This window comes from Zalophus californianus, chromosome 12 (assembly GCF_009762305.2).
Source record: "Zalophus californianus isolate mZalCal1 chromosome 12, mZalCal1.pri.v2, whole genome shotgun sequence".
Classification (NCBI taxonomy): domain Eukaryota; kingdom Metazoa; phylum Chordata; class Mammalia; order Carnivora; family Otariidae; genus Zalophus; species Zalophus californianus.
Genome location: NC_045606.1, coordinates 24,874,868 through 24,902,682, shown reverse-complemented (window position 1 = coordinate 24,902,682; position 27,815 = coordinate 24,874,868). Strand labels below are relative to the sequence as shown.

Below are 27,815 nucleotides of genomic sequence, written 5' to 3'. Positions count from 1 at the left end.
AGTCAATCAGAGAAAGACATGTATCACATGACCTCACTGATATGAGGAATTCTTAATCTCAGGAAAGAAACTGAGTGTTACTGGAGTGGTTGGGGGTGGGGGGGATGGAGTGGCTGGGTGATAGACATTGGGGAGGGTATGTGCTACGGTGAGCGCTGTGAATTGTGCAAGACTGTTGAATCACAGTTCTGTACTTCTGAAACAAATAACGCAACATATTTTAAGAAAAAAGAAAAAGAAGAAGATAACAGGAGAGGAAGAAAAGGGGAGTATGTCAGAGGGGGAGACGAACCATGAGAGATGATGGACTCTGAAAAACAAACTGAGGGTTCTAGAGGGGCGGGGGGTGGGGGGATGGGTTAGCCTGGTGATGGGTATTGAGGAGGGCACGTTCTGCATGGAGCACTGGGTGTTATGAACAAACAATGAATCATGGAACACTGCACCAAAAACTAATGATGTAATATATGGTGATTAACATAACAATAAAAAATTAAAAAAAAAAGAATATATTGTTTTCATAATATTAAGTTTATTGCCTACCTGAAGCGTCTAATTTTTCAAGTTTGTAAGTTTATTAAGTGGTTTTAACATTGGGTGTTTTTTGTTGTTTGTTTTGACTATAAAAAGACCATTTAAGGAAAAGCTAAATTCTATTAAAATATTTCAGGCATGTTTGAAAAAAAGATTGCCAAAACCTCTAATGATTGACTTATTCCTAAATCTGACTCCGCAGTCTTGTCTCATTTACCCTCTGCAACATGCTCTTTATTTTTTGCATTCTGTGATGTTGTTAGGTTCAGGTTCCTTCTTCTCTGGCCACTTTTATTTCCCTTTATTAAATTCTCTTCTTCAGCCACTCCTTATAAATTCCAGGATTTCTAATTGTTCTCATCCATTTACATGGCTTGAACTATCTCTTGTATATTTTAATGACTCAAATTAATATCCTCAGCTTCATTCTAATTCCTGAATGCCAGAAATAGTCTAATAATGACTACTTATTCAAATAATGACTACCTTCACCACCCAAACTCAATGTACCTCAGAAAGAAATCATCTTCTGGGATGCAATATCTCCTTCTAAAATATTTGTGCCACCGCTATCTCCTTAGCTATCCTTTAATTTGGAGTTATATCTTACTTATTTTTCTTAACAGCCTCCCCCACTCACTGTTCCATTTGTTCAAAAGCTCTTATCCAAGGGACTCCTGGGTGGCTCAGTCAGTTAAGCAACAGACTCCTGATTTCGGCTCTGGTCATGATCGCAGGGTCTTGAGAATAAGTCCCAAGTTGGGCTCCATGCTGGGCATGGAGCTGCTTAAGATTCTCCCTCTCCCTTTGCTCCCAACACCCACTCCTGATCATGTGCATGCATTCTCTCTCTCTCTCTCTCAAAAAGAAAAGGGGCTTATATCCAGGATACATTTTTTTACCTTAATTACTATGAATAATATCTTAATTGATACTGTTATATCCCACTCTTAATGCCCTTTAGAAAATTTCTACTCTTATCAAAGAGTGATTGTTTTAAAATGCAAATATAAATAAGCTATAGCACTAAATACTATTCAGAATAAAGAACAATCTCCTTAATGTCTTATAAATATTGTGTAATCATCTGTTCTCAACCATGATGAAATATTTCTACTCTCTGGTCCCACCATGCATGTTTTTTTTTTTTTTTTTTTTTTTTTTTTTTTTTGGTTTGGTTTGGTTTGGTTTTCTCAGCCTGAGAGCTCTTCCTCTCTGCCTGGCTAATTCCTCCTTAGCCTAAAGAATCTATCGCAGGTGGCATTTCCTCCAAAAAGCCTTCCAAGTCATAAGTGTGAATTAGGTGCCTCAAATGATAAATGTCAATTCTACGTGTTTTCATAGCACCTTGTTTCTGTTTCTGAAGCAATTAATATAAAATGAATCATGATGTGTTTAATTGTCTGCATTTCCCCCACTGAACTGTAAGCTTTTGTTTTGTTTTTTGTTTTAAGTTTTTATTTAAATTCTACTTAGTTAACATATAGTGTAATATTGGTTTCAGTAGAAACACAAGTACCCTCCTTAATACCTGCCATCCATTTAGCCCATCCCCCTACCCACCTCCCCTCCATCAGCCCTCAGTTTGTTCTTTATAATTAAGAATTTCTTATGGTTTGCCTCTCTCTCTCTCTTTCTCTCTCTCTCTGAACCATAAGCTTTTGAAGACAAAACACTGTCCATGCATATTTGTATTCTTATTTCCTGGCAATTTCCCTACAAGGAGCTAAAATAAATGGACACTTAACAAATGAATATTTAAGCAAGCACATATATTTCAGGATTCTGTGATCAATTTCTTGTACTTGCTATACACCAGTGTGAAATTTTGAAGGCATGAGAACACCTATGCATCTTAACTCATGTTTCTATGAAAAGTAATACTCATTCAAATCCAACATAAACCCTTACTGAAATATCATCCCTACATCTTTTTAAGAATGTCAAAGGCAACAGAGGATCCCTGACTTATGTAAGAGAAAGTCTGGGATAGATATTTCTTATAAACAAGATGAGATAACTTGATCTTCTTAAAACTGTGTTCTTCTTTTGTTCTGACTTTTGTGGTGATTTGAAAGTTTCTTTAAGAGAGATGGAGAAAAGAAACTAATTTTCTGTTGGATTGGATCAGCCCTGCCCAAACTGGTTTGTAGAGGAGAAATATGTCCCTAGTACAAATGAATACACATTTGAGAGCCCATTTTTGATTCCTCCCTCCTTCTCTCCCTCCCTTCCCTCTTTCCTCTTTTCTTTCTTCCCTCCCCTCTCCTCTTTTCTCCTTTGCTCCCCTCCCATCCTTGCACCTGTCTGTCTCTCTCTGTTTTATTTTACTTTCTTTGCTTCTGGCCTATGGTAACTCCTGTACCATCTGAATACTATCTGTAAATATATAAATATACAGGGCAAGAGTATTCTGTAGAACATAGACATATTTAAGAGCTCTCACTTCATCTGTCAATTAGGTATAAAGGAGTAGATTACAAAAGACTGAGATAGTTCAACCGTGCAGAAGGGCATAAAAGAAATCAAGTGTATCTGCAAGTCACCACAAAATCAAGTTCTTACTACAAAGGGATCATGTTTTGAGGTACACTAAGTAATAATACATCCTGTTGGTTCTTTAATGTATAGAAGACCATACATCAAAATATCAACGGAATTTTACATAAGTTTACATTAGAGTTCTTCAGATCATGCATATAAGAGGATTTAATCTGTGTAACACTGGAGGCAAAAATGAAGTTGAACTTTCCTACATGTTTTTTTGTTTGTAAAGATTTTATTTATTTATTTGACAGAGAGAGACACGGCGAGAGAGGGAACACAAGCAGCGGGAGTGGGAGAGGGAGAAGCAGGCCTCCTGCTGAGCAGGGAGCCCAATGCGGGGCTCGATCCCAGGACTCTAGGATCATGATCTGAGCCAAAGGCAGATGCTTAATGACTGAGCCACCCAGGTGCCCCTGTCCTACATGTTATATGAACATTCACTTTTCATATAAAAATGAACATCTTAATAAGTTAATTTTCAGCTATCCATCAAGGGCCTACTTTATACTCAGCATTGTAATAATGGATGGTGTATTTAATTAATGAGTTAATCCTATAAATACTGAGTGATTATATATTCAAGACACTGTGCTAAGTGATAGTGATATGCAGGTGAAAAATACCCCTTGAAAAAGGATTTAATCATAATTGAGAAGCAAAAAAAGATAGTTTAAATGTTAAGTTACTGCCTTAAAAATAATAGCATCATATAGGGACACCTAGGTGGCTCAGTCATTAAGCATCAGACTCTTGATTTTACTTCAGGTCACGATCTGAGTCCTGGGATCGAGCTCCACCAGCTCTGTACTCAGTGGGGAGTTTCCTGGAGATTATCTCTCTTTCCCTCTACCCTCCCCCTGCTCACATGAAAGCATGCACTCTCTCTCTCAAATAAATAAATAAATATTAAAAAATAATAGTATTGTATGGTGACCGTAGCTACACTTGTGGTGAGCATGACATAACATATAGACTCATGTAACCACTATGTTGTACACCTGAAACTAATGTAACATTGTGTGTCAGACTATACTTTAGTAAATAAATAAATAAAGTGTAACAAAATAATAATGACAATGTATATAGTATTTAGAAAGATAAATGTAAATCTTTTTGAAAAGCAGTCTTCAGTCCTCCTAAAAACATAAATAGATATAGAGACATGAGCTTCCAGAAGGAAGTAGCCTAACTTTACTAACAGGTATTTTTTGAATGGATAGTCATATGAATTAAGATAATGGTAAAATCTAGAAGCTGAAATTTTGTTTCCTATTTGGTTACAAATCACAAGGGAATTACCCCTCCAAAAAAGGTGGTGCCATTCGCTAATCTTAATCATATTCCATGTAAGGAATCTCTTGGTTTATTGTTCAGGAATGAAACTATGTTAAAGAAAAAGTATGAAACCTTCCATTAAGCATAATTGAAAGGGGGTGTCCTTCGTGGTTCTTTTATCAGTTTACACATAATGCCATTATACACTGCTATTCTCATTTGAGTATGAATGACTATATAGCAAATTATTACTTCTAGCCTGTTTTTTATAAAGAAATATTGCTAAGTAAAAGTAATATTATTTTTTGGGCGCCTGGGTGGCTCAGTCATTAAGTGTCTGCCTTCGGCTCAGTTCATGATCCCAGGGTCCTGGGATTGAGCCCCACATCGGGCTCCCTGCTCAACGGGAAGCCTGCCCCACGTCCCCTGCTTGTGTTCCCTCTCTTGCTGTCTCTCTCTCTGTCAAATAAATAAAATCTTTTTTAAAAAAAGTAATATTATTTTTCATGTTAGAAATCTGCACAGAATGGTCAGAACACAGCCTAGTAATCATCTTGTGTGTCCTAATTATGTGATTTTGAAAAATTTAGATGGATACATCTAAAAAATGGTAATAACATTTATATAATCACATAATATATATATATGATTTCTATGCACATTTCTATGCACAGTAGAACTAGAAGTAAAGACATTTTACTGTATAATAAATGGACGTAATTTTATACAAAATTAAATATAGGTTCTTGTTAATTAAAGTAGTGGAAAAATATTGTTCTAATTTTAAAATTATTTAAAGTATATTTTTAATTCATTACATTAACACAAGGTTTGAATGAGCAATTATACATGCTTTATTATACAGTATGTTTTTAATGACCACAAATGAGTTTATAATAAGATAATGATACACACATGCTATTTCACAAGCATAACATGGATTTTTAGCTGGAATTGGAAAGCAACTGCTCTAAAATTATAATTTAATCTTTCTCATAAGAAGAATTTACTGTTTCATTGATGGAATTTTATTTTTCCAAAGAAATTATTCACTGAAAGCACATTCTATAAAGTAAACTCACAGTAACTGGATGAGGATATGTTCACGATAGTTGGGAACCAATACCTGCTTCTAGTAAACTTGGCTGTACCAACAACTGACTGAATAAATTTTAACAAGTGGAGTAACCTCTGTCTTATTTTCCTCATCAGTATTATGGGAATCAAAGTAGTACCTAATTTATACTGTTGTTGAATAATACCTAAAATAAAATATGTAAATGGCTGAGTGGCTGGCAGAGTTGACCCTTAACAAATGTTAACTATAGATAGCTAGATACATCAAAATTTGTAATTTTTAAATAGAATAAAGCTTAATTAGATAACTAAAGATAATTGAGAAGACCAATTTATACAATCTGACTTTTGGATTTAATCTGTGTTTATTTATTTATTTATTTGTTTGTTTATTTATTTATCTGACAGAGAGAGAGCACAAGCAGGGGGAGCAGCAGAGGGAGAAACAGGCTCCCCGCTGAGCAGGGAGCCCGATGTGGTGCTCTATCCCAGGATTATGGGGGAAAGACAGAAGAGGAGTGGCTAAGAAAGACTGAGGAATGAACCTGAGCCACTTCAAAAAGGACAAAGACCATACCCTACTGGACTAATACTAGTGGCTACCAAAGGACAGAGAGACTGAGTTTTATGGTATTGTTTACAAATAGGACAAAAGAGCCTCTAGAATCATCTAGTTACTGACCTACCAAGTGTCTCTGAGAACTCTAAAGCTGAGCCATGTATGCTGTTTATGGCCATGCTGTCTGATACTGTTTCTAAATTGTGATGCTGAACACTCTGTAATTGTGTATATAGAAGACACAGTAAAATCTGGATTTGCTTCAGGTTTTACCACATAACTGGGAAATCACATTCTGAAAGCATTGTTTTATATTTGTTTTCCCCCTCAGATATAACTTAGAATAAACTCAGTTTTACCATGGAAAAATAAAGAAGAAAAAATGTACCCTTAATCAAAGAATCAGAACCTCCTTGGAATCTAGAGAAACAAAATAAATGGCAATATTATTTATTCTGTTAACATAACCTTTAACTTCTATGCCAATTTTTAATTTTAATGTCATGAAAGTATTTGGTAATATATACATATTTACTTTAGAGAATTTTGTGGGGAAATAAATCTAAAGTTGATAAAATAATGTATTTGATGAGATAATCAAAATGAGTTACCACTGAATCATAATAGAGTTTTATATTCAAAGTTGAGTTGTCAAACTTTTTTCCCACCTTAGAGCATCCACACACTACAGCAAAGTACAAAAAGAACATTAGCTGTAAGTCACACATGTCACTTCCACTTACATCGGAATGGCTACCAGTCAGTTGTATGGCACACCTAGTCACACAGGAGACTGAGAAAAGAAGTACGGCTGCATGACCAGGACTAAGAGGGAAGAGTGCTGCAGGAGGCTGTGTCAGTAACTCTGGAGTAAGAAACAACACACTTGGACTAAGATAGGTGGGAATAAATAAATGAAAAATATTAAGAAAGATTAATTTGTAGGGCTTGGTAATTGGATCAATATGAAGGTGAAAATTAAAGGAAAGACACTGAGACTTAAAGGTTGCAAATATGGCTAGATATTAGATCAAGAATCTTATTAATCAATAACAAACTCACAAGCAAAAGTCTAAGACCACTTTGGGCAGAGGTATAATACACACATATACACGTATGTTTACATGATGTATTTGTGTTCTGTTTTAAAAAGAAAATTGTTATGGAAAATTATTTTCATTCAGGATATTAAAGAATAGATGCATTAATAATCCATTTCTAATACAGTTGAGAATGTTCCATCAGTTATTTCATTTAAATCCCTTAAAACCAATGCAAAGGTTAAACTTATCCCTTGCAGTCCAGGTAAGAATGCAGTTAGTAAATCATAATTGAACCTTGAAATCTTGAATTGCAAAGTTTATATACCTAAGTAACTGTATCTTAAGTGAGAACACACCTTAACTTTAACATTAAAAATATTTTGGCAAAGCTACTTTCAGCAATATTATCTCTGGCAAACCACACTTAATTTCAAACTCACAAACTTCATCTTTGGCAGTGTATACCTCAGCTAACCACCTCACCATGAGAGATTTAACCTCTGGTAGTATTCATGCAATCTAAATTTTATAACTTCATCTTCAGGGAACTGATTTGTAAGACACCATGGAAATCCTTTACTGAAACAGTAAATAATGACAGAAGTGGAAAAACTACATTTATTCAGGTTTAAATTCCTCTTTTACTGATCTTTGTTCCAATGTCTAAAGAAAACAGTAACACAAAAATTATAAATCCAGTTTCCATTAACTATGTAGATTGGAAAACTAGTTATGAGTTTGCTTTTTTGTTATGTGACTAGTTTTATTAATTCTGTGAATATTATGGAGTGGAGATAGGAGAACACATCATGATATTGAGAATGTATTTCTAGGGGCAACTGAGTGACTCAGTCCGTTGAGCATCTGACTCTTGATTTTGGCTCAGGTCATAATCTCAGGGTTATGAGATGGGAGCCCCTAGTCAAGCTCCTTGCTCAGCCGCAGCGTCTGCAAGTGAACTTTTTTTTTAATATTATAGATCCCCGTTTAAAATATATATAAATTCACTTGCAAATTATCAAAGACATGCAAATTTAACTGACAGCAAGTTACAATTTTGAAAAATCATCTGGAATGACTAACACTGTTGAGGGGGATATTCAGGTAAATTGCTGCTAACAATTTATGCTATAGCAAGCTATGTGTAAAACATCCTATCTCCCATCTCCCAACTCAACAATAGCGTTTGTTCTTATCTTATTGAAAAATATAGATGATCAAATAAGAAATATCCCGTATCACTATCTATAAACTTGTCTGTGTCTATTGCAATGTTATTTTGCCTTTCTTTCTGGTCAAAACAGATAGACTCTCTCAGCTTCTACCTAAAACCAACCCCAACCCTGAGCTATAGCTCATATCTTACCTAATTATTCTTTTGCTAGTACCATAGATTTTCCTTCCCTGGTCTATCATTACCACCAGTCTACATGGCTTTTATCCTGAATTTCTTGGATAAGTGATGTCTTGAGTAAGATCCAAAGTCATTTTAGAATCTTGGACTCTATTCCAAAGCACAGCAGACACAGATACCAATAATGCAAGGAACTTAAACACAAATTTCTTGAGAAGCCATATCTTAGATCAAATTGATCCTTTTATGGTAGAGACTAGAAATAGAAAAAGGATCATTCAGAAATTTTCCTGTCTTAAGAGAGGAGTCCCAGAGATCCCATACCATCCTGTTAAAAGCCTCTAATTACAACTGCACCAGAACAGGGCTCTTAAAGGAGTTCTCTATACTTCTTACCCCAATGTCTCACCTCTAAGTTTCTCATCTGTCTAATCCTAAAGTTTCATTCAAAACATTTTCCTAAAACTGGTCTTGATGAAGCTATTAATGACCTTTTTCATGCCATATTGAATTGTCAATTCTCATTTCTTTTCTTAAACTACCACTACCATTTGATACTGTTGATAATTCCTTTTTTGAATAATTTTATATAAATTGATTTCTACAATTCCACACTCTTCCTCCCACATAAATATTTACTTTTTGTCTCCTTTGCTGACACCACTCTCTTTTCTGCTTTGAAATGTTGATTTCCCTCTGTCATAGTATAGTCTCTATCTACCCTTTTTTTTGCCAGTCCAATGACTTAAAAAAAGAGCTCCAAAATCAAGCCATCCTTTTACGTCCGGACATGAATGTACTTGGTTGGCTGAGAAGGGTTGAGGAATGGGGAGAAGAGAGGTGATACAGAAAAAAAAGAGAGTGAGAGACACAAATTGGTTACATGGCACTAGGTAGTCAGAAAAAAATGGTGGGGGAAAAAGTCTCCATTGCTGTGGGACAGGATGTTCAATTCTCATTACAAAGTTGTTTGTGTTTCTGTGTGTAACACCTCTCTTCTCCCTTCCACTGAATCATGCATAAAGTCTATGCACAAGCACAGTTTTGAGTGAGAGAGGTTATCTTTGTGGACATTAAGAAAATGGTCTGAGTTCCACAGCTGGGTCCATGTGAGGCCAAATAAGAACTGCATATGGGGGAAAGCAAGAAAATCCATAAACTAAGCTAATTAAGCAGAAGTAGAAAAATAGAGCCAGAAGGGACTATGATGATGTAAAGTCCTCTTGGGATTTTTCAGAGATGTGGGGAAAGAAATGCATACAATGTGAATTAAACTTTAGAGGCAGTGATGATAGCTAATTTCCAGATTACACATGTACATTCCCATCTGGAGGCTATTGTCAACAAGTAGGAGGTATGAAATAAAAATCTGAAATGAAGTAAAATATCTAAATAGTTTCTTATAGTTGCTTTAATTAGTTTCTATTTAACACATATGCAAATAAATGGAATCTGAGTATAAAACTCAATAGGGAGAAATGGATATAACTGAAAATTTGTCATCATGTATCCTTTACTGGATGTATAATAAAATAAGATGCCTTACACAAGACTGAGGATCAAAAATAGCTCTCTGAACAAAAATAGATGGTCTCAATCACACTTCACACATGCCTGACTTACATAAATGAAGGCAGTTTAGCTTAATGTTGAAGACAATATGAAAGGATAGGAGAAATATTGCACGTGAAAAAATTTTAAAACTGAGTTTATCTAGAAATTAATCAACTTAAATAAATCTACCTTAGAGTTTGCTTGTGTATTATAATTTCCATACATTTTTCATAAGGTAAATGAATGCTAGCTAGGTTAATAAAGTAGCCTACAGCTTTTTTTTCTCTGAAATTCTTTATCAAAATCACACTTATATGCAATGTGTCACAGTGCAGTTGTAAAATAAGAAAACTACAGTCTCTGTTTTACTATATTTCTGTCATCCAAAGGATAGTGACTACATCTCTGAGTTGGTGATGTTTACCAACAACTGACTTTAATTTGTAAAGCCAGCGCTCCAGAGGCTATTACTTCATAGATTATTGACCTAGATTTTGGTTTGCAGCCAACAAATGCATGGGGATCCTTTGGCTTTGGTTTCACGTTTCAAATCTTTCAACCTTATTTGGGCTTTTCCTATACAAATGGAATTTTATATTAGAACAGCAAAGTAAAACAATCAAAGTAGAGTATCTAATCACTTACTTAAGTATTAGCTAAATAAACAGTTTAGAACAAAGTATAAACTAGCTAAAGTTAGGCTCCACTCAGACTTTTTCAATGATTCTAAATCTCTGTATTTTAATTTTGAGATCTTCTCAGGCTGAGTAAAACTCTCTCTAAATCATTCTTAAAGTCAAGAAAAATCAGATTAATACCAGGTTTTGAGACTGCTCTCCCCAGACCCTTAAATTTCCATTTGCTGTTGTATCAACTTCCTTTTGTGCTCTTGGTTGCACTATAAACTATGTCATTTCTTGCTAAGCTGTGACTCTACTTGGAGATAAAAAGCTGTATGAGCTCCTTGTGTTAATTTCCAGAACAGTTTCAGGTTGTCTTCCTTGCATTTCTCATTAGAATTTCTGAGTGTTTACGGTTCCACATTCTCCACAGGTAGGGGGAAAAAAAAACTAGCATAACATATTTGCCATTATGGGGTCTTCTTAAATGTCACTTAAATTTTTTATTATTTAAAAATATATATTATTTATGTTATCAAAATTATCATAAGTAAATTGATTATAGAAATTTTGGACAAAATAGAAATACATATAAAAAAGTTTAGCTTTCTGAGGCTGCTGGAAAAAAATACCACAAATTTGATGGCTTAAAACAACAGGAATGTATTCTCTCACAGTTCTTTAGGCTCTAAGTCTGAAATTCAGCAAGGCCACACTTCCTCCAGAGGCTTTAAGGATGAATTCATTTCCTTCCTTCCTCTTCCAGCTTCCGGTGGCTCCAGGCATTCCTTGGTTTATAACCATATCCCTCCAACCTCTGCCTCAGTAGTCATGTGGCCTCTTCTTCTGTGTCTGTATAGTCTCCCTCTGTTTCACTCTTACAAGAATTCTTGGCACTGGATTTAGGGTCCACGTGGATAATCCAAGATGATCTTGCCATCTCAAGATCCTTAGGTATATCTACAAAGATTCTTGTTCCAAATAAGGTAACATTTACAGGTTCTAGAAACTAAGATGTGGGCATATCTTTTGAGAGTCCACTACTCAATCCACTATAAGCAATTAAAATTTTAGTTCATGTTCCCCAAACTTATTTTCTCTAAAATCTCTTGTTACTGACTTCAGACTATATAGGGCTTCCCATGAATTATTATTCTAAATAAACTAAATAACATATGTTTAGGAACATATTCCTATTTTGGTAAACCTTATTTTTTTAAAAGATTTTATTTATTTATTTGTCAGAGAGAGAGATAGTGAGCACAAGCAGGGGGAGAGGCGGCAGAGGGAGAAGCAGGCTCCCAGCTGAGCAAGGAGCCCAATACGGGACTCGATTCCAGGATCCTGGATCATGACCTGAGCGAAAAGCAGATGCTTAATCAACTGAGCCACCCAGGCATTCCCAAACCTCATTTTTTAAAATAAGACATAATAGGGAATAATCTAAAATTTAAATCCTTGAAAGGAATAGCATGGAGACAAGGGTATAGGATATAGGAGGATCATATAACGTACACACACACACACACACACACACACACACACACACACACACACACACACACACACACACACAGAGAAAGGAATATTACTCAGCCATAAAAAAGAATAAAATCTTGCCATTTGCAACAACATAGATGGAACTAGAGAGTATTATGCTAAGCAAAATAAGTCAGTCTGAGAAAGACAAATACCATATGATTTCACTCATGTGGAATTTAAGGAACAAGACAGATGAACATACGGGGAAAAAGAGAGGCAAACCAAGAAACAAACTCTTAACTAGAAACAAAAAAACAGCATTGCTAGAGAGGTGGGTGCGAGGATGGGTTAAATAGGAGGATCATATAAGAATTTAGAATACTAGTAACAATGGCTTGTTAGCTCTAAAATTGAGTACTTGTTTCATGGGTGTATATTTCATTATTATCCTTCACAACTTATTTATATGTTACATATAGTCTTTCAGTTAATGAAATATTAGATAACTAAAGACTTCATAAAGATTTTTATAGGATGCTTCCAAAGTGGTGACATACTGGTATCATTAAGATAGCATTAATAGCACCACTCTACAGAACACTGTCCACATTGAGTGAAGTATTAAAAACAAAAACAGAAATCTTTGATACTTGAAAAAAAATGTGTCACATTTTAATTTGTATATTTATACCCCTATTATTTTTCTTTAGGATTTTCTTGAATTTTCTTAAACACTTATTCTTTTTTATGTATTTCAGAAAAAAATTCATCAAGCTTACTTTCTCTAAAATATTTGTATTTTCATTGGAATTGCCTTAACTCAATATATTCCAAAGAAAATTAACATCATAAAAATATTGACAACATTCAACAGAAATATAAATTAGTTCTCCAAAAAAGTCCTGCACATATTTTGGTAGATTTATCCTTGTTGCTATTTGCTTGTCCCTGTTGTCTTATTATCTCATAGGCTTCTTTTACTTTATTTAATGTATTCTATTTTTCTATCTGTAAAATATCATTTTAATAGAACAACACATCATAACTGTCTTTTTAACAATCAGAAGATTACATGTTTCTATGTGTTTATTTAATTATCTTTATATATACATACTCGGGATATTTTTATTTATAAGTGAAATAAACCCAATTAAAACTAACTCAAGCAAAAAAGCAATCTATTGATCCCATTGTGGTAAATTCGTGAGTTAAAACTGTCCACGGAAAGAAGTGGATTAAAAAAATGATCTTGTTGGGCTCCTTTTTTCCATTTCTAGAACTTTACTGAATTTGATAAAATTGTGTTAATAAGTGTTTTGTCTAAATTAATGAGAAGTAGTTCTATTTTTGTTTTGTTTTGTTTTTTCCTAATGTATTCACTTGGGTTTGGTTTCAGAGTAGTGTTGAGATCCATATAAGTTGCAAAGTAGACCTTCCTCTTCAACTTTTGGGAAGACATAGTGTAGAATTGGCAATATTTCTTCCTCAAACGTAGAATTCCTCGGTGAAACCAACTGAGCCTGCAGTTTTCTTTGGGGGATGTGTTTTAACTTCAAATTCATTTCTTAAAAAGAAGTAAGGATATTCAGGTTATCACTTCAGAGAGCTCTATTAGTTTGTATATTTCTAGCAATTTCTTAATTTTGTCTAAGTTAGATTTAGTGACAAAAAGTTATTCTTAATATCCCTTCTTATTCTTTTAATATCTCTAAAATCTGTAGTGATGCCATTATCCTCATTCTTCATATTGGTAATCTGTGTATTCTCCCAATATTTTTCCCTTATCAGTCTAGCCACCTGACTAAGGGTTTATTAATATTATTGATCTCAAAGAAACAGCTTTTGGTTTCCTTGATTTTTCTCTATTTTTTTTTCTGTTTTCCACTCTCATTTTTATTTCCTTCCTTTCACTTTGTGTTTAATTTATTCTTCTTTTTCTGACCTCTTAGTTAAGGCAGAAGCTAAAGTCACTGTTCTGAGACCTTCATTTTCTTCTCCATATGATCTGGTGCCATAAAATTTCTCCAAATACTACTTTAGTCTTATCCCACAAATTTTGATATTTTGTATTTTCATTCTCATTTACTTCAAAATACTTTCTAATATCCCTTTTGAATTCTTCTTTGGCCCACAGTATTAACACAGTATTTTTTTTAGTTTCCAAATTTGGAGTGGTTTTCCAGATCTTTCCTATTGATTTGTAAGATAATTCCATCGTGATCACACAGCATGTTTTATTACTTAAATTACTTTAAATTAATTTAGACTCGTTTTAAGGCCCAGGATATGCATCTTGGTAAATGTTCTGTATGCAATTGAAAAGAATGTGCATTCTGTTTGAAATGGAGGTTCTATAAATGCCAATTAATTCAAGTTGTTTAATAATGTTTTTCAAGACTCTGTATCAGTACTGATTATTCCTTGACTTGTTCTATCAACTGTTCAGAGTAGTTGGTATCACCAACTATACTTATATATTTGTCTATCACTCTTGTGGTCATATCATTTTTTTCTTGGTATATTTTGCAGCATCGTTATTAGGTGTATCAACATTTGGAATTACATTCTCTTTAAAAATTGAACCATTGTTCAATGGCTTGTACCATTAAAAATGGACCCCTTTATATCGATGGTATTATTTTTTGCTATAAAATTCATTTTGTCTGATATTATTACACTTTCTTTAATAGTGTTAGTAAATCTGTCTCCATCTTTTCACTTTGAACTTAATGATGCTATTTAAATTAGGTTTATTGTAAAAAGCATACAGTTAAGTCGGATTTTTTTTTTTAATCCATCCTACATCTGCCTTTGAATAGGAGCATTTGGACCATATATAAAATGCAACTATTGATATAGTATGTTTTAAATCTACCATCTTACTATTTCTTTTTTATTTATCTCATATTATTCTTTGCTTTCTAATTCCCTTTTTACTTCCTGCTTTTGGATTAATGAATATTTTAATTGGTTCTATTTATCTCCACTATTTGTTTATTAATGCTATTTTTATTATTTTTGTGATTGGTTTAAGATTTATAACATACAACTTTAACTTATTACAATCATTCAGATGATACTGTACCACATACAAACAGTACTAATAAGCTTGCAAGAGTGTACTTCATTTCTTCCATCCTAACATATATACTATTATTACCATACATTTTCCTTTGTCATGTTAAAACCCCACAGTGCATTGTTATTATTTTAAACAATCCATTTTTTAAAAGATGTTTAAATATTAAGAAAAAAGTTGATTGCATTTACCCAGGTAGTTACTAGAGTTCTTCCTTTGTGTGGATCCAGATTTACAACTAGTATCATTTTTCTTATACCCAAAAACTTTCCTTTAACATTGATTTTAGTTTAGGTTTTCTGCTGAATTATTTTACCTTCTGATACCCTTTTTTATATAAATTACTATTTTGCCTTCATTTTTGAAATGGGTCTAGAATTCTAAAATAACATTATTTTTCTTTTAGTACTTTAAAGATGTTTGCACTGATTTCAACAAGATATCTGCTATAAAATCCTTATCTCTGCTCCTTAGCATGTAATTGGTCTTCTTTTTTTCCTCTTGCTGCTTTATGTTTTTCTCTTTATCACTGATTTTAAGTAATTTCATTATTATGTGCCTTGGTGCAGATACCTTCATGTTTATTAAAGATGGGATTAACTGAGCATCTTGATCTGTGAGCTTATCAAAATTGGAAAAGTTTCTGCAACTATGTCTACTCTGTTTTCTGCTTTCTCCTTTTTCCTCTCCTTTGGGGATGCTAATTATACATATATTAGTAAATGCTTAAAAGTATTCTCAGTTCACCAATAAAATTTTTTTAAATTCATTTTTCTCTTTGTGTTTCATTTTGGATAGTTTCTACTGCTATGACTTCAAGTTCACTAATCTTCTCCTCTGTATGTCTAATATGTTCTAATATGCCATTAATCTGATCCAGTGTATTTTAAAATTTCAGACATTATAATTGCACCTTTAGAAATGATTTGTCTTCTATATATCTTCCATGTAACTATTTAACAAGTTTAACTTTTCTTTTAGCTTCTAGAACATGTGGAATACATTTATAACTGTCATTTTGTCCTTGAATATTTTTCTTTCATCTGTTTCATTTACAAGTCGGTTTCAAATAACTAATTTTTCTCTTTATTATGCGTTGTATTTTTCTTCATCATTGAATGTCTGATAATTCTTACTGGATGCTACAGATTGTGAATTTTACCCTGTTAGATGTTCATTTCTTTTTGTATTCTGATGTGTTGTTCTATACCAAGTTTATTACATTGAAACGGTTCAACTGTTTTGGATCTTGCTCCTCCCCACCCCCCCCAACCCACCAGGAATACTGGTTATACTTTGAGAATCACTGGTGTAATCAGTGCTGCTTCTTCCACCCATATCTCATCCCAATTCAGTCCAAATGAGAGCTTTAGGAAATGTGAAACTGAAGAATGTCAGAGGTTATCACCACTCCATTTACCAGGTATGTTATCCTTCTTGCCATGACTGGTGAGTGATCCAATTCCAAAATCCTAACTTAAAGGACTGCTTTGTAGGCTATGAAGAACCAGCTGTTCTGGTTTGGGTTCCTTCTGAAAGCCAAACTTGAGACAAGGAGGTAGAAGTATATAGTTTATTGGAAAGGCAATCTCAGAAAATGGGAGGGCATGGGAAAAGTAAGATGAGGAAGAGTTAAGTGACAATAAAGATTGTGTTACCAAGTTGGTTAGTACTGTGAGCAACTGAGAGACACTATCCCTTGGGTGAACATCTGAGGTATCATGTAGAGCTTGCCACAGAATTAACCCACCAGAAAATGAAGGGGCTGGGGCACCTAAGTCCCCATTTGCATCCTTCATTATTTGAAGATTGTCCCATGGAAATTAACTCCTGCATTTCATGATTGTGCAAGCCCATAGGTGAATGACTTTTTGTGTGGAAACAGAGTAGCTAGATGTGGAACACTGGCGAACATGTATGGAAATGTCCATCAGGTGCGCCAAGGAGATGTGATATTGTGCCTCACAAGGCCTGCTACAGCATTTTATAGATATGTGGAAGTGGAGACCAGAAGAAATAGCTAAAAAGTTGAACATAATCTAGAGAATAGTACTTAAGGAGTTGGGTACTGGGAAGGAAGTGGGGGCATTAAGGGTCTTTGTTTTTTTAACTTAAGCTCTAGAGAGCAATTTGACTTTTAAATTATGCATATGCATTATCTTAATTAAAAATTAAACTGGAGAGTTGGCAAATGCAGGAACTATGGACTAAAACATAGGGTTTGGTATTCCTTAAAATTTGAACTATTGCAGCATCTACTTCTTAATTTTTCCTTTAATATACTTTATTTTTATTCTATTTTCTCCCATGGCTTCAGCTAAGACATAATAATCTAGAAAGGACAGGTTCTTTTTAAGTTCTCTTTTAACTGATGGCTCTGGGTTAATTTGCCAAAGATCCACCCAAAAAATCTTGACTCACTGAAGAAGGGTGGAGATTTTCTGAGCTAAGGGAGGTTGTTTTCTCTTCTACCTCTCTGAGGCAGCTCCTGCAGCCAACCCTTAGGGTCAGAATCAGATAACTGGAATTCAAAATCTGACTTCCCTCTGAGCTACAAGATCCAAGACCTCCAGCATCTGCCAGTTTCACTGAGTTACTAATAGTCTAGGAGGCAAACAATGGCTTTTTTTGTTTTGTTTTGCTTTAATGATTAAATGAGAATTGCTGATATCACATTAGGAAGTTTTTTTTTTCTTTTCAAAAGAAAAGTACATATTTAGTCCTGAAGATTTTTAGTTGCTGACAAAAAAATACTGAACTCAGAAGTAATTTACCATCTTATTATATTGCTCTGTAGTGTTCTGCACATTATTCTCTGTGTGTAGACGAAGACTATACCTTTCCTGAGAATAGGTACTTAACCTCTTTCATCTCTGTCTATATTTTCTGGCCTTAGAAGGTCAGGCATTATAATTATTGATAATGTCTAATAATATTCATATCTAATTTATAATATTTTCACAGAAATAGTAATATAATTACTATTAATTAACCAGTAATGAATGGTGATGTTTTAAAGAACCCCAAACTCTTCTATAGGAGTCTAAATTTGCATTTTAACAAAGCCCCAAAAGGTGCCTTAACATGTGTTTATTGTTATAACTTTTATTGTGAGGGTTTCAAGGCAGCAGTGCAGGTGGGGAAATGAAAGGAAGAAATATTCTTTCGCCAGGTGTAATTGTTCCATTCCTCACATATCACACCACAATGAATTTACCCTAGCTTGTCCACACTGATGACTGCTGCTTTCTAGTAGGATCACTTCTATGTAATTACATTCTTATATATACCTCTGTGCCATCAATTCCAATATATGTCCTTCAAATAAGAGAAATAGCTGTTTCACTAAACTTTTGCTATATATACATCACATTCATAGAATTTCCAAACTGAAATGAAATTTAGAAACCATTATATTCAAACATTTACTTTTGTTTTTTAATTAAGTAACCACAGCCCAGTCAGAAAAATAAAATGAACCTACCACATAAACATTAAGAATCAGGTGCAGAGTTGATATTTGAAATGGATCACTTGATTTCTAATTTTAGTTCTCATTATAGTCATTGATGTATTTTTTCTCCTGGATTTAACTAAAATTCATTTATTCACTAATGAGCTTGACATCAAAGCAGACTAGGTGATCTGTGAATTATATTATTCTGTTTATAGTGTAAACATAAAATGTCAATTCTGGCTGCTAGGAAAGAGGTGAAGATACTGGTAATTTAACAAAGGATGATTTCTAAAGATAAATTAGTAATTATTTCATTCAAGAAATGGCAATGAAATTACAGGTAACCATTTTTAAGAGAACAAAAATAATAATTTTACTATTATATTCAAACTATTAGACATTTTGAAAATAATTATTTTAAGAAAACGTATAAAATATGTAATTAGGTGAGTACTGGCTTCAGTTGAAGATTCAATGCACAACTTTTTTGTTTTGTTTGTGTTTTTTTTTGTTTCATTAAGCTATTTCCCTGCAGTTAAATTATAAACTGTTGTATAAGAATTACTTAGAAAAAAAATCAAGAGAAAAAATAATCAAAATATAGAAATTGTTAAATATGTCTGAATTTTTCAATAATGCTCTGTATTTTTTTAAACTGCATTTATTCCAAGTTGGCATAAAGACTGCAAAATATGATAATTTTTAAGTAATATAATATTTTTAAAAATACCTGGAAATGCTAGACTAAATATCCCCATTGGCTCTGTTCATTTATTCTCAGCTTAAATAATTCCCCATTTCTTTCTTAAAGGTCATGGCATTACTTATTTGTCAAAATTAACTATTTTGAAGCAAATGTTATAATTAGATAATTATACTTGATTTTGCCAAAGTACTAAGATTATTCAGTGAATAGTATATAATTATTTTTAACCTTTGGACGATAACTACAGATCTCATTAGTCACCTATTCAAGAACCTCCTAGTGATTTAAAATAATCATAGAGTAGATAGTAAGTGAAGTACATGGGAGGCAATCATTAATAAGGTAGGAAATTGTTTTATATGTGCAATTAAAATGCCAGCAAATATATATATACAGGAATCTGTCTATGGATCAGGCCGGAGTCTTATTTTAAGGAATAGTAACCAATACTCACAATCAAAAGAAAATATAATATATTGTATCAAGTAGCTTGCGGCATTGATAGACTTGACAAGATTTTAGTAAATAGGCAGGAGCTGGGAGTATAGCCAAGACCAGGCCCAGGAATATCTAATCAATATGCTATCAGTAGCAGCAAAGGTGACATTTCTGCCACTGGGCACTTACTGCCATTGCTAGGCTCACAAGGCTACCATAGGTTTGGTTTGGCAACTGTATGCTGTTATTACCACCACTGTCATGAATGGTTTTGCAACTGTTGCTACAACTTACTATCACAAATTTAAGATTCAGAGTCCACTGAGGATCTGATTGGCCAAGTCTAGGGCACATGTCCATATCCTAGTTTGTCATAGGTAAGAAGAAGCTGTATTTGTCTCCCTTGGCTTATTTATTTGCATAAGGAATATTTCTTCTCACCAAGACTTATACTGGAGAGTATTCTCTCCAAAAGAGAACAAATGTTCAGGTGCCTGATAGAAATAAAAAGACAAATGCTTGCAAAGTTTATCTGTGTTAAGATTATAACTGAAATTTCATCAATCTCTATCAAAATAAGAATTGTTTTTCTCATTGGTATTTGTTATACTATTATTTCAGAAGATTTGCAAGCTCTTCTCCTGGTCTATGCCATTGACAAATAACTTTCACTTCTACAAATGCCAATTAAGAAAACATAAATATGCTAAAAACTCATTTTCTAACTAAAAATAAAACTAGTTTTACCAAGCCTTACAAGAAAACAGAAGTATATTTTTACATGTTTATGTTATGGAAAGATGTCTCAGGAGAATATTTGAAGTCATTAATTACATGTAGCACTTGTAACATATTCATAATATATACATAGTATTTTGAAATGTCAAAGTGAGTTTACGCACATTATACATTTTTATCATTGAAACAAATTAGAGAGGAAACTGAAGCTCGAGGACATGACACAGTGTTATCATCAGAGCTTAGACAAGAAAGTTTCATTACCTCATTTAGAACACTTTGCTGAATATTGTGGAAACAGAGTTAGATCAGTTAGATCAGACATTCCATCTACTTTACCCAAGTTACACCTTCATCTCCTAAGGCTGTCTACAGGTGTACTTTCTCTGAGGATTTCAGAGGAGTTCAAAAATGGGTAGTCAGAAGAAGCACCAATAAGGCCAAATCTCAGCCATTTCTGGACTTCAGAGGCCTTATTCTGCTGTGAATTTTTGTCTCAGCTGCAGAAAAAGTGAGGTTCTATACTTTCATGAAGTATTATCCTCCACCAGTCCTTAGCCTCTGCCCCTTTAGTTGTACCTATTCCAGCTAGAAATATGTGGGCTTGTTAAAAACCTATGTGGTTGCCATAGAGATTCTTTTTTTTACTTTTTATTTATATTTTTGTTGTGTTTTCCTATTTCTTTAACTTGGATGACCAAAAGACAGAAATAACATTATCAGTCACAGCATGAAGTTTGATAGCTTCTGGATGGTTACCACTAGTCTAGACAAGACCCTAATTACCCTTCTCACTGTTGTGGTGAAATTCAGAATTGGGTCTGTAACAGACCCTGTAGGTTGGCTGACTCCATTATTTCCAGACCAGCTTCACACTTGTTTCTCAAACTCTTCTGCAGCCAGGAATAGATATATGATATGCTCACCAATCAGACATCAACTCTGTGAATTCATCTGAAAGTTCTTGGAGAACTACAAACCTCCAAATAAAAGGCCTAATATGGTTATTATCTTTTCTTCTAATGATCCTTACCCTTTCACACTTCAGCACTTGACTCTGCTTTTACCACCAGGGTTTCTCTGAGTAAACACTGACTATTGTTGAATTCCCACTTGTTCTAAGAGTACAGAACGTATCAGTGGCTTTATCTACCATCCTGTATCTAGACCCAATCTTGGCAAAACTATCAGTTGGGCAGGGTTTCCTATTGGAAAACTCCCACTCATCTGCAAGTCCTTATTTTATTCCTTGCTAAGTCACTGGCTGGAAAATTAAAAGGTTGTTTCATAAGGATTTTAAGTTTAATCTTTTCAGAATCAACATTCAGGACAATAACAAATAATGGTGGTTGACTGATAAGCAGTCCGTCGCTTCACAAAACTCACCACCTAAACAACCAGCTCCTGTACAGCCTATTCCCACAGCCAGCCCGGCTTGTTGGGCAACATTGCTGAGGCTTGCTGTTGATCACAGTCATTGAAAATTCCTATTCAACAACAAGTTCCTCACTGTTTGCATTTCCCCTAAGGAGGAAGCAGTCTGGACTCCTGAGATTTAAATTCACCCTGAAAATGAGATTTTTTTCTTTTTCCCACCGTTGCTGCCAATTATTTCATGGTGGCATGTTTGGCACATTTGCCAGCCCCACAAGGCATACAAATGGGTTCTCCATGGAGATGAAATTCTTCCTTGTTGCCATTCCAAAAATGTATGCTTTGAAAAGAATGTGCTATGTTCTGTAAATACCTCTCCTACCGATATAAGTTTATATCTTTGCTACTAAAGTTTGAACACTTTTCTTTCTTTTTTTTCTTTGTCGTTGCAGACATACATAAAATGACCTCCTGCAGTATTAGTGTCTACATCTGGCATGCCTGCTTGCAGACACAGCTGAACTGACCTTTTTTTTTTTTTTTTCTCCTTTCATGACACATCAACAGCTGGTCTCCTAAAGGGATGGGCGAACCCAGTCTTATTTTAAGCCAGATAACTTTTCAAAAAATTTGTCAAGTATTTTGCCAAATGTCTAACCTCTATTTCTTTAAACCCTTGTGTATTTGAAGAAAATACTTAATCTTCATATTTCTGAATAACTTGCCTTTAACTCATCAAAATATTTTACCAGAAAAAACTATCACCCAAACAGCATATATCTTGCTTTTTCAATTAATTTGTCTATAAGGTAAATTTATGTATTACCTTACAAAATTTGGTTTGAGGCTCAAATTGCATTTAGTTCAAGGAAGTTCTAGACTTAAAACATTGATCTGAATGAAAGAGGGTTGCTTTGTTTGTTTGTTTATTCTAAGGGGAAGGAAGCAATACTTTGATGCATATACGCAAATTTTAAAGCTACTTTCTCCTTCCTCCTTTCTTCCTTCCATCCATCCTTCCTTTTTTTCTTCACCCTTCCTTTCTTTCCTCTTTTTCATTCTATAAAAATGGTATTTCTGTTCTGCTGTTCAATTTGCTCCATTAGTCACATAATTTCTGGGAGGTCATTCACATTCTAGTACACATACCCTGCACTGCCTGAAATTGTGTACATCATAACCTGCAAAGTCTATACCCAAGAGAAGCTGCTAATGTTATAATTTAGTGTAAAATGGTAATGAATTTTAGTTCAGACTACAGTTACCTTTCTAATACTTATATACATATAAAACTGATAAGAAGTAAGTAATAAATTATAACACACTGTTATAGATGTAAGACAATTTCAAAGGAAGAAAAGAAATCTCAGTACCAAAAACAGTGTAACTTTTCTAACTTTTTCCCTCTTGGAAACAATGTGGAGGAAAAGAATAATAGATTATTAACCTCATGCAGAAGCTTTTTGTTTTAGGCAAATAAGGAGTTTTATCCTATTGTTCAAACATGTAGTAAAAGAGAAGTCAAGGAATTCCACAGAAAATCCTTTTAGGCATAGACTGACCTTTGATCACTTTGATTGTTCTCTAGGAAAAGAAGAAATAGAATTTGGAGAGTCAGTTCTGGTTACGTCATAAGAACTTTCTTTCTCTTGGTGTTTGTTTTCTTTGGCTGGTAGTGCACAGCTTCTTGTGGAAAATAAATCCCATGGTAGTGTTTGTGTTTCTTGTATGTGTGTGGGACTATTTGGCTCAAAGCACCAAATCAAGAGTTCCAGTGTGTGCTGAACCTAAGCAGACTTTACCTTGAACATAAAGAACATGGTCCATCAGTTCAACTGGCCCTTCCAGCATTTCACCAGTGATGCATGCAGAAATCCATCACAGAGGAATGCGTCACTTCATTTGACATGGATCCTTGCCCAGAAACTTGGTAAATCTCAGTCCAAAAATTCATTCAAGAGTGTATTTGATAAGACACGGGTATTAGTGAATATGAAAGGACCATAGGGAAGTTAAGCTTATCCGGAACTGCCTTAATCAACTTTCCCTCAGTTTCTGCATTCCCTATAAATCACATTGCATTGCTTAAAGTATTAAAAGTAAAATCAGTTACCACTAGAACTAATCATGAACCCAAACAATAATATAAAAGCTCACAGTAAAAATAGGAGACATGTGAAAGTAAATAAGACACTGAGTGTTTCACTGGTCTAAAAAAAAAAAAATTCTTTCTAGATTTACAAAACATATCCTCATGTGGAAATGAAACTCCCAACATGGCAATGAAACCATGGAAACATTTCAAATGCATTATAAATTAGGTATATGAAGAAGGGAACATTCTGAATACCACAAATGCACATATGGATTTGTGTGATTGTACATAGGTATGATAATGAGAAAGGAAACAAAGCCAAACTACTTTTAAGATGCCTTACCGATGAGTGTAAAAAAAGACTATATTACAACCTTAATAATGTAATAATAAAAGTTTTATGTAATATTTTCCTTTCATACATTAAGTATTATTTTTATATAGAGAGTTCATTTTATAACATATTTCAAGTCATAGGGATAGGTAGGGAGGAACATTTTATGTTCTTCATTATTATACCATATTCAGGGTAAGTTTAGAAAGCAAAACAATTTGGGCAACATATAAATAGGTTACAAGTAGATCATAGATACTTATGTCTCTTCTTAAAATATACATGTTAGAAGAAGTAAATAGCTTTCATCCCTGGCTTTGGATTATGATATTAACTATTCATGTGGTAAATGGTCTCCCTCATTTAAAGGAAAGAAAGTTATGATATTTTAAAATATCTTCCCTGTTCAAATTTAAATTGGTAGTATAAATGGTTAGGAAATGTAGTCAGAGGAAACTTGAAGAATCTAGAAATTTAATGTGATTTTAAAGAGAGGTCTTTTGTCTTCTCAGGAGAGTCTCAGAGTCACTTACATTGTTGCAGTATTCACATAACCTCTGCTGCTTGACTTGGTTTCAGCACGTTTCTAAAGCAAAGCAGAATTAAGGGCACTGGGTAAAAGGAGGACCACTAAGTTACGCCTTGTTTTGCCAGAACTAGTTTCTTAATAGGCTCTAAAATCTTCATCTGTTTCTTTAAAAAAAAATTACCAATGATCTCTTTAAGAGTAAACACTCTCATTTTGTATAACCCTCATTTGCTGAATTTTTAACACATACCAAGGTAGCAGTATTCAGAATGAATAACATAAAGCTCAGTATTAAAACATATTTCCTCTAGAATCTTTATTATGTTCAAATATCAATATAATTACTTCGTGTTATAGAACACTACTAAAAAATATATGTTGGCTGTGTTCCAATTTAAATTTAGAGATATTTCAAACTCTACATATACACACATTTAAATGTAACAGTTTAACTTGTTTGGTTAAAAGTTAAAAGCTCTTGCATTTTTTGGGGTGCCTGGGTGGCACAGTTAAGCATCTGACTCATGATTTGGCTGAGATTGTGATCTCAGGATCATTAGATTGAGTCCCACGTCAGGCTCCATGCTTAGCATGGAGTTGGCTTGAGATTCTCTCTCCCTCTGTACCTCCCCACCCCCCGTGCATGTGTACTTTCTCTAAAATAAATGTATATATATACATATTTTTATTTTTTTAAAAATAAAAGCTCTTTTATTTTTTCAGTTTTGGAGAGATTCAGAGTACCCGGTTCAATTTACTACCTTCAGTCCTTGAGCAGCTGATTTGATCTTTATTCCTCAGTTTTCACTTTGCACTAAGAATAATATTGTTAACCATTTATATACTGTTAACCAAAGTTAGTTGTGAAGCTATAATGTAAGAGTAATAGTGACAGGCACAGACAAGTATTTAAAAAGGAAGTTGTTTGATATGACCTAATTAATGTATTACAAGTATTCGATTTGTACACATAAATTATAATATTAAAGTTGACGTGGTTGAGGATATTTTCTCATTTAAAAATTATATACTCTGTTTTCCAGAGTGGCTGCACCAGTTTGCGTTCCCTCCAACAGTGTAAGAGGGTTCCCCTTTCTCCACACCCTCACTAACATCTGTTGTTTCCTGTGTTGTTAATTTTAGCCATTCTGACTGGTGTGAGGTGGTACCTCATTGTGGTTTTGATTTGTATTTCCCTGATGATGAGTGATGTTGAGCAACTTTTCATGTGTCCTTTGGCCATCTGAATGTCTTTTTCAAAAAAAAAAATCTATTTATATCTTCTGCCCATTTCTTAACTGGAATATTTGGTTTTTTGGGGTGTTGAGTTTGATAAGTTCTTTATAGATTTTGAATACTAACCCTTTATCAGATAGGTCATTTACAAATATAATCCCCCATTCTGCAGGTTGCCTTTTAGTTTTGTTGATTGTTTTCTTCACTGTGCAGAAACTTTTTATCTTGATGAAGTCTTAATAGTTCATATTTGCTTTTCTTTCCCTTGCCTCCAGCCACATGTCTAGTAAGAAGTTGCTATGGCTGATATCAAAGAGGTTGTTGCCTGTGTTCTCCTCGAGGATTTTGGTGGTGTCCCAACTCACATTTCAGTCTTTCCTCCATTTTGTTTATTTTTGTGTTTGGTATAAGAAAGTTGTCCAGTATCATTCTTCTGCATGCTGTTGTCCAGTTTTCCCAACATCATTTTGTTGAAGAGACTACCTTTTTCCATTGGATGGATATTCTTTCCTGCTTTGTCAAAGATTAGTTGACCATATAAGTGTGGGTCCATTTCTGGGTTCTCTATTCTGTTCCATTGATTTATGTGTCTGTTTTTGTGCCAGTACCATACTGTCTTGATGACAACAGCTTTGTAATATAGCTTGAAGTCCAGGATTGTGATGCCTCCACCTTTGTTTTTCTTTTTCTAGATTATTTTGGCCATTTGGGGTCTTTTGTGGTTCCACACAGATTTTGGGAGTCTTTGTTCTAGTTCTGTGAAAAATGGTGTTATTTTGACAGGGATTGCATTAGATATGTAGATTGCTTTGGGTAGTACAGACATTTTAACAATATTTTTTCTTTCAATCCATGAGCATAGATTCTTTTTCCACTGCCTTGTGCCCCCTTCAATTTCTTTCAGAAGTATTCTATGGTTTTCAGAGTATATATCTTTTAATCCCTTTGGTTAGGTTTATTCCAACAAATTAAGCCATCTGGAAGAAATGGATAAATTCCTAGAAACATAAAATTACCAAAACTGACAAGAAAGAAATAGAATATTTGAACAGACCCATAACCAGCAAATAAAATGAATCAGTAATCAAAAATCTCCCAACAAACACAAGCCCAGGGCCAGATGGTTTCCCATTTCTACTAGACATGTAAAGAAGAATTAATACCTATTCTTCTCAAACTGTTCCAAAAAACAGGAATGGAAGGAAAACTTCCAAACTCATTCTACAAGGCCAGATTTACCTTGATTCCAAAACAAGACAAAGACCTCACTAAAACGGAGAATTATGGGACAACATCCCTAATGAACATGGATGCAAAGATTCTCAACAAGATACTAGCAAATCAAATCCAACAGTATATTAAAAGAATTATTTACCATGATCAAGTGGGATTTATTCCTGGGCTGCAGGGGTGGTTCAATATTCACAAATCAATCAATGTGATACACCGTACTATAAAGGAAAGGGTAAGAACCATATGATTCTCTCAATAGATGCAGAAAAAGCATGTGACAAAATACAGCATCCTTTCTCAATAAAAACCCTCAAAAAAGTAGGGATACGAGGGAACATACCTCAACATCATAAAGGCCATAGACAAAAGACCCACAGCTAATATCCTCAATGAGGAAAAACTGAGACCTTTTCCTCTACAGTAGGAACAAGACAGGGATGCCAATTCTCAACACTTTAACATAGTATTGGATTTTCTAGCCTCAGCAGACAACAAAAAGAAACAAAAGCATCCAAATCAGCAAGGAAGAACTCAAACTTTCATTCTTCACA

At 34.1% G+C, this 27,815-nt stretch overlaps 1 long non-coding RNA gene across 1 annotated transcript in view; it reads left to right on the top strand.

Moving 5' to 3' along the window:
* LOC113911609 overlaps positions 1-27,815 on the top strand; it is an 83,763-nt gene that overhangs the window by 31,461 nt on the left and 24,487 nt on the right. The window lies entirely within an intron of this gene.